Source organism: Thermobia domestica, chromosome 8 (genome assembly GCF_964235325.1).
Source record: "Thermobia domestica chromosome 8, izTheDome1.hap1.1, whole genome shotgun sequence".
Taxonomy (NCBI): domain Eukaryota; kingdom Metazoa; phylum Arthropoda; class Insecta; order Zygentoma; family Lepismatidae; genus Thermobia; species Thermobia domestica.
Window position 1 is genome coordinate 231080134 of NC_137461.1, and position 9036 is coordinate 231089169.

At 35.1% G+C, this 9036-nt stretch overlaps 1 long non-coding RNA gene across 1 annotated transcript in view; it reads left to right on the plus strand.

Annotated features, from left to right (window-relative positions):
- LOC145691954 (uncharacterized) overlaps positions 1 to 374 on the plus strand; it is a 37291-nt gene extending 36917 nt beyond the window's left edge. The window contains exon 3 of the long non-coding RNA XR_014132594.1: positions 162 to 374. This is a non-coding gene — a long non-coding RNA (uncharacterized LOC145691954). The remainder of the gene's footprint in view (positions 1 to 161) is intronic.
- Positions 375 to 9036: the final 8662 nt, after the last annotated feature.

Here is a 9036-nt window from a genome sequence, read left to right on the forward strand (position 1 = left end):
TTATAGATGTGACAATAATTTTGGACATGAGTGTACATACCTGTTCTACTGTATAGGACTTCCAACACTTACACAAGACAGATTGGAAGTCTAATAAATAAATAAATAAAATTCTAGTTGCTTATACAAGTATTTTAAAGCTAATTGTTTCTTCGTTTCAGAGGTCTCCTCAGATCCATGGGAAAATGTTTAATGGCACCACCTAGAATGTGTAGAGCTGGTAAGAAAACAATGTTCATACTATACAATACTTTTAAGAATATGTTTGAGCACATATTGAATAAAGCTGAATATGTATGTGCTCAAATTTTCTTCAAAACGTTTTATTTCAAAAAAGTGCTTAAGTAAACACCACATCCAATCATTTTGTGTCCACTACATGCCTTTTTATTGAATGTGAAGATCGTAACGCCGTTCCGGAGATTCGTAAAACATCGACAGAGATTGTTATATTGCTTAAAATGACGTAGCTGTGGGATTTTTTAAAAAATATATATATTGCTTTTATATAACATTACACCAGTAGTTTTGGATAGTTGTGATTACGACAAATTCTCTACATTTCATAATTTAGAACAGTGTTTTAAACTTTATCAATGGTCATCATATTTCCTAAACGGGATGGGTTATCGATTTGGTGTGATACTTAGTGAAGCACTTTTTCCAAATAAAACATTTTGAAGGAAGTAAAATGATTAATCCTTTGTAACGTTGTTCCTACTTTATTAGAAATGTCTGGACATTAGGTAATTTTGATGTGTATTGACACGTCCGTCTCACTTGCATTATTATTGGGGCCGCGGTGGCTCAGTGGTAGAGCGTTCCCCTCTGGTGCTTGGGGTCCCGCGTTCGATCCCAGCCCACTGAACTTTGTGGTGGACAAACACCGTGTTCGTGGGTTTTCTCAGGGTTCTCCCACTTTCTTCATTCCACCATTTCATTCATTACTCATCATCATCGTCTCCTTTAGCCTAACCGGCATAACCGTGGGACGTAAAACTCAGATTTCATTTCTTTTTTTATTTTGCATTATTATTGCAGTACGGGCCTCCAAAATGTTGATGTTTGCGACGTTGTAGCATCCCTAGTTAGTAACACTGAATAATAAGTATGGAATTGTGTTTTCGTTTAACATTAGATTTGAAATATAGTATAATACCCTGACGTAGTGCCATTTACAAATATATAATTTTACGTCGGTTTAGCATGGCACTGTTTATCGGGTGGTATTGCGGAATACTGTATGTCAAACAATATCTCCTATCGATATTTGCACGTTGCAAAATTAATTGAATGTTATATATAGTTTAAAAGTTACAAGGTCAAATCAATAAATGGCCCAAGCTGTATATTTATCGAAGAGTTCCCTGTAACAAAATTAAAGTTCCAAATGTATGTTTACGATCTAGTTGAGTAGTTCGCCCTCGTAAAGAAATAGTCATTTTGGACATGGTTAAATCGGCAAAACAAAAAGGGAAGAACTGTTACCTATTACTAGCGATAACTAAATTATGATTACTGTAATCCATTTAAATCAGTAGGACCAAAGGTGTACTTCGGATTTTACTTTGTTTATTTATTTACTAGTAACAGCAAAGTATGTATATATAAACGAAAGCGATAGTGTCTCTGATTGAATATTTTTCTTCTAATTTCAGGCGTCATCGTGTGTGATTCATCAACGTTCGGATAGGATAGTCCTCTAATGAGGACTATATTGTATCCGAATTAATTTGCCTTAGCAAGTGAATCACTCAAACGAAAGACAAACATTTTCCTTCGGAAACCAACCAAACTAATTTCAATGACAAAATACAATACAATACTGAACAATATTACTCAAATACTAATGAAAACTTTCTTTCAGTATGAGGACTTAGGAACCTATGGAAACCTGTGTCGGAAGGCATGGACTATTCCCCTGTGCCTCTTCAGTCTAACGAAGACCTTCTTGGCACCAGTGGTTTCCTTCACAGCATGAACATAGGTTTATGGTTCTCAACTGGTTGAAGGATTTTTAATACATTTCTCAGATACTCCTTTCACTTAAGGCATTGGGGAGTGCCTCTTTGTAGTGTAGGAGTGTCGCCTTAGCAATTAAGTTGCGAGGTTGGTTAAAATACTGAGTATATTGACAGTAAAGATGATCTACCTTATGAAAGAGAGCGTTGACATTCTTTAGTTCTTTTCGAAACGATACTATGCTTTCAGCAAAAATCTTTCGCTGGTACAGTCCGCAGCAAAAAACCTGCAACATGAGCAGGTAAGTTTATTGTGAAACGACGAAGTCTTTTGCTCCAAAATAAGTGTGCAAGGTTTCATCTGGCTTGATTGGTGCCACTTGCTCGTTATGTTGATTTCCTGTTCTGTTAGGCGTAGTTTTACAATAAACTTACATGTTGATGTTGCAGGTTTTTTTTTTTTTTTGCTGTGAACTGTACCCTAGTGAATTGAGGATCAGCCCTAGTAAAGGAAGACAGTTGTTTTATCCTTTCATCCGATCAGTTTTCTATCTTTTTCCACTGCCAAAATGATACAATTTATTTAATGAATTTTGATTTTACAAGGGGTAGCATTAACGTTGTTTTATTCGAAGATGAACTACAGGCTTGCAAACGTTATCTTTCCTAAGGTAGTATATTGGCACTATCATATACTCAATGATACGGAGATCTTCTACAAGAAACTTTGAGCCACGATATGAACTATTAAAGCAAAATCGGAAGCCTCTGACTCTTTTGTGCAACATGGTTACAGGTATTCATCATCTCGACTTTTACACTAGTTGTTTGTTTCTTTTGTTGAGTATTTTATATATATATATTTCAGTAGAAACATTTATAACTTAATAACTGTTACAAAGCAATGACTTAGTAAATTTCTTTGATTACATTTGAAGTTAAGTTGCATTTCCATTTCTCAATATTTCTTGCTTCGTTCGTATTGCTTATCGGAGAACACATTTAGGAAAAATCCTTAGTTTCATCGTAAAAACTCAGTTTTTTGAGGAACATTTTCATAGTAAATTTGGATACTGTGTTCTCTAGGTTTGGTTTATTCTTGAGTTATTGTTTATTAGTCGTTCTTGTATCTTCTGAAAGACTCTTGCAACTCGTAACTTATAGCTCTCTGGTCACCCGATAAAAGTCCAACCAGAGATAAGACTCATTTACTGTATTTTTTGTTATCTATCTAAAGTAAGACCAATGATGTGTGCTTTGAGTCGAGGGGAAGAGGGCTCATCGCCGTTCCCTTACAAAACCCCGAGGCGGAGAAAAGCTCACTGAGGTCACGGCGATGAGGGTGCTCGAGTTGAACATTTCTATTTAATTTCAGCAACTTCCTTACTGCAATCAAAATATTTGTGTAGGAATTTGATGAGAATGTATTTGAAATTCATAGTTTATGATGTTACACCATTGTATTTGACATATTTATTTATTTTATAGGAATAGTGAAGGCGGCAAAAATAAGATGAAATGTAGGACATCATGATATGTTTGGATTACATGGTGTGTTTTTACTTTTAACAGAATTATTCTTCACACACATCGCAATTTATCAAAGAAACTACTACTATAGACTGAAATAGTACACTCATATTTTAAAGCGTGGATGTAAGAAATCTGAATGCGCCAATATAATTAACACTCGCTAAAGCTCATGTCTTTGCTATAAGCTAAACCCCCGGTCATGCCTTTGCCATAAGGTGTCAAGTTCTAGAAAACTGTTTCTTAAGGAATTCACTTCCCTTTATAGCACACACCTGTTACCAACACATACTTCAATTGAACCGGTATTATTTCTTCCATTTAACTTTGAACAGCAAACACACAATTTATAAGAAAGAACTCTATTACTACTTCTATTCTGGCAATCATGTACATGGCTAATTATATACACTTTGTACACATCTATTCATGTTAGAGACAATAACAGAATTTATTTTCTGAAACATAAACAGCGGACACTGTCTTCCAATAGCCTACCTATTAAACCTTGCATTTTCCGAAAACTCACTGCTTACAAATGTGAATATTTCCACCTTTTTAAATATTATGTTTTGCAGTGTAATTTAGTACAATGTATTATAATAGTGTCCTTGTTGTTAACTGTACATATTAACTGCAGGAAAAGTAATTCACATCTGTGATATAAGAATGCGAAAATATTTCAGGCTTCCTGCATAATTATTCTTGTATTTACAATGAAGACTACAATTTACTAGGTAATTTACAAATATGAATATTGTTTAAATATTTTTCATAGCATTTGAGTGAACACTACTTTTGTACTGTAATGTGGTACAGTGGATTATAATGAAAACCTTGGGCATAGTTGTACATATTACCTGCAGCAAGACTTTTTCAAATATTTCATATTTACTGGACAATTTCTTGCAGTCAACCTGTATCTCTCGTCTTGTAAACAACAAGACATCATTTCCTTAATGATAGTAAAAAACGCATATATAATCCGATTACTATTCCGATTTTAGAGGTGTAATTCCCCACAGATGCCGGCCGCTACGTACCAGTACTATGTGAGCAGTAAGTAGGAAGTCGAAAATCTAAGGAAATCGGTAGTGTAGGGGATTGACGTGAGCCTACTGCGCAGGAGACCTGGGTTCGATTCCTAACAATCTTTTTCTCACTGTTTCTTTCTTTGAAAGTTTATTTTTATAGCATATATTGTTTGCCTACTATATACGCTGCCGACGGGACAATTGTCAAAAGGTGCGTATATATATATATATATATATATATATATATATATATATATATATATATATATATATATATATATATATATATATATGTGTGTGTGTGTGTGTGTGTGTGTATTTCCTTAAAATTTATAATCTTATACTTTTTCAGTTGCGGTATAGACTTCAAACTTGGTATACGCATGTATCTAAACGACTAGTATATAAAAAAAGGGATTGTTTGCAATCATTTCCGGTTTGAAACACACACTATTCTCGCGAGACAAAATGTATTTTTCTCTCGTCTGGATACTATATCGTGAAAATGATGCTCAATGTTTTTTCCAAAATGTTTCTGGGGGGTACACTGCCTCCATGGGGCTCTTAGAGTGCCCACGCAGGAAACCAAATAATACGTGTATAATAGAATAATAAATAGAATATTATCAGCAGTGCCCCTGGGAATACTAACTGTGATCCCCCGGATCATTATTTCTGAAAGAAACACTGGTGATGCCCCATCTCTAAAGCTACATATGTTCCTTCTTAAATAGTTTAGTATCGTCTCGAAGCTTCACACGAACATACTGCCTAGTTTCGAGACCATCTCAACAGTTGGCGTATAAATATATTCTTTCCGTCTATGTCTGTAATAAAAAAAATATTTTGTTCACGCAATACCAACAAAAACTATTTTGCTAAATCGAAGCAACGGTATCAGAAAAAAACGCAAGATAAAACAAGGATTGCCTGGGAATCGAACCCAGACCTGCTTCTTAGAAAGCAGACGCTTTACCGCAGAGCTAACTTACTACGTTGATTTCAGTTTTGTTTTATTATCCAAAATACAGCCATTACAAATTTCACATTTTTTCGATTTGCGCCGCCAAACCAAAACGAATTTTAATGCTCTTCTTTTTAACATAAACTATGTTCCTATCTTCACTGTCTGACAAAATATGACGCTTCTATGATGTGCGGAACTACTCTAAAAACCAGCATATCGAAACGACGAAACATTTCGACACTTCATTTACATGGAAAATGTCGCCTTTTTCACGATATCGGAATTTTCCCATTACTCACATCACATGACGAAGAAGTATGCAAAATTTGATATTTGTATGTTTTGCGGAAGTATACAAACAATTAAGTGTGTTTCCGACTATAGAGGTATATAATTATTTTCAAAGTAGACTGTGATTTTTCCTTGTAGACATATCATATATTTGTTCTAGTTTCATTGTGCTGACAGCTCGTCAATCTCTACCTTACTTTCTACATTGCGTATAATTGCTTTTGTTTATTATGGATTACGTGGTAATGATTTCTTATACAATTTCTATTTTTTCATTTTACGTAGAAATGTGGTCCCTGTAGAATATTCCTTAGATGTGACTTCATGAATTACTGAATTTCACTCGTAAATTTTCTAAATAGTGGCCCAATATTCTTAATCTGTACCTTTTCTTACTAACCCTACTGTCTTTATGAAATATTTTACAATTGTCTAATTAACAGTCTGTGATTATTAACAGCAGACTTAACAGTATCCCTTTCGATTCATGTATTTGTTTAGAAAAAACATATTCACTTCAGCGATACTCATATTTAGGCCTATTGGTTTCACTTCGTCGTAAGATACTGGGGATTCTTCATAGAATAATACGACAGTGCTTTTGTGTGCAATATATTGTCATATTCAGACGCGATTTTACGTGTGATTATAATCGTAAAGCTATAGCATCGTAAAGCTTGATAAAAGATTTGAGTAAAGCAGGATTATAATTTCTGTATAGAGGAATATTAGGATTATGTTACCCACGATTAATGCAATGGGCTATGGACAGAACCAAGTCCAACCTTTGCGCAGAGCTGTTCAAACACAGCAGAAAACAAGGCAAGAGAAAATAGACAATATTAAACATCTTTCTGTCTTACTTTTTACCTCATCATGTATTTGCTGAAAAGTCGTGCATATCAGAAACGTTCTTCTAAAGAACTGCTTTCCGTCACGTGATATGCATCGGAAGAATTCGGTACGATTCGTAGGGCTGCCTTCCGAACGCACACTTGAGAAAAAGTTAATCAGCAGAACTGCACCATTAACGTTGTCAAACTTAGAAGACAAGGCAAAGGAGAGACAAAAATATAGCACTTAAAGAACTATAGCATGAACACTGACAATTATTCGACTTAAACGGTAAAAATAATACAAAATATAAAGTTAGAACAACTACAATAACAACAAAACGAAACTTAGCGGCAATCCGACAACACTGTACTCTCAGATGATGTTCTCCGTATAGCGCGAGAAACAACACTGGCAAAATATCATGGGTGGGATGGGGTTGACGACCGGGACATATCCTCCGTTCTACTGGGAGGTGAAATTGGTAAATCTAGTTCAAGCTTCACGAGTACTAGCGACCACTATAGTTTCACGTATAATTGTTTCTGAATATGGCAATTACTTATGATTCAATTTCGGCAATTTATTAGGCTGATTATGTTATAGTGACACACAGTAATGAAAGAACCATAGTAAGATTCGATGCTTTCGGCAATTTACTAGGCTGATTATACTGACACACTTTAAGCCTAATAGAAGAATCATAGTAAGATTCGACCCAAACCATACTTTGGAAGCAATGAGGATATACTTAACATTCTATTCTGTCCCTCTTACGCTCAACAAAAAATAAAAGACTTTCAAACTATGCGAATTCAACACTCAAACTTGGTTATAATACAGTAATAAGATCAAAGATATAACCTTTTTTCCATAAGTAAAGGCTCCTAGACCTACTCGCTATTATACGTGATAAATGTTGAAACCGGAAATCGCTTACTTCAATCAATTTCAGTTCGAATATAGGGTTAAAGGAAGAGATGGAACCTATTTTTAATAAGCTGAGTCAATTGCGAGAAACCGCTTCTTTTCGATATATCTTACAGTTTTGCTCTACGAAAAGTCAAATTTGAAACAAAACACTAATAAATTTCAACTACTTCCGATTTTAGTAGAGTGATGTAAGTTGCGATTATGTGAACTTTTGAGACATTGTATTGTAGCAGAAAACCATTTGTCGCTATCTAGTACCGTTTCTGTTCTATGGCGATGCATGTTGAAAACAAAAAAAAAATGGTTAATTTGAACCACTTCTAGTTTGAATACTAGGTTAAGGAAGAAAATATTCTTGGGACGCTGAATCGAATAAAAAAACAGCATCTCGATACCTCTACCCGGTTTTGTTCTATGGAAATCAGATTGAAACCGGAAATACTAGTAAATTTCAACCACTTCCGCCTTTGGTAGTGTGTTGTGGGTACTCGTGATATATTACCTTGAGACACTGAATCTTTCGCAAAAACGCACTTCTTAGCACTGCGTGTTCTATAGCGATAAATGTTGAAACCGGAAATGGCTAATTTGAATCACTTCCGGTTTAAATAATGTTAACTGAGGAAATAGTACCTATTCCTGGGACGCTAAAACGATTAAAAAAGATTACTCAGATTGACGTAACAGCAACAGAAAATGTTTAGATTGTGACGGATTGTAACCTTTAACCCTTTGCGGATCCCATGGTACAATTTGTACCATACGGGTGTTTCATGGTACATTGCGTTATAACTCTCCTATTTGAGCTTTTTCGTCGGTTTTTTTTTTTCAAGTTCAGAGGTATTGCAGAAGACCTTACGTATGGTTTCACACCTTCCTGCGTCGAGACATAGGAGGTGATGAGGTCATAATTCTAAACTATATATTTTTATTTATTAAGCCTATGTTCATTATTTTTTGGCGGGCTTATTTTTGCACGTAGAAGATTGAAATTTTGCACAGTCAGTCAGTCCACTGAGTAGTATTTACCAATTTTTTTTTCAGATTTCTGGTTTAAAACAGGAGGGATCCAGAGTGGCAAAATGTTGAAAAAAGGGATATTTTACCCCAAAATCCCTTTCTTCGGGATTTTCCCGCCTTAGATACATGATGGAGACACGTGAGTCATACCGTCTGAAAGGCAGTTTTATTCTGAAGAGAATGATGGGCGAAACATGACCCTAGGGTAATTAGGGATGTCTCAGGGAATTTTCACAAAATATTCTTCTGTATACGGGAATATGGTACATTGTCGGTATATATATTTTTTGGCGGGCTTAGTTTTGCACCTAGAAGATTGAAATTGTGCATAAAAATTCAGCCTACCTAGTAGTATTTATCAGATTTTTCAGATCTCTGCGTTAAAACAGGGGGATCCAGAGGGGCTAAAAGTTGAAAAAAGGGATATTTAGACCAAAAAATCCCCTTGTTCGGGATTTTCCCGCCT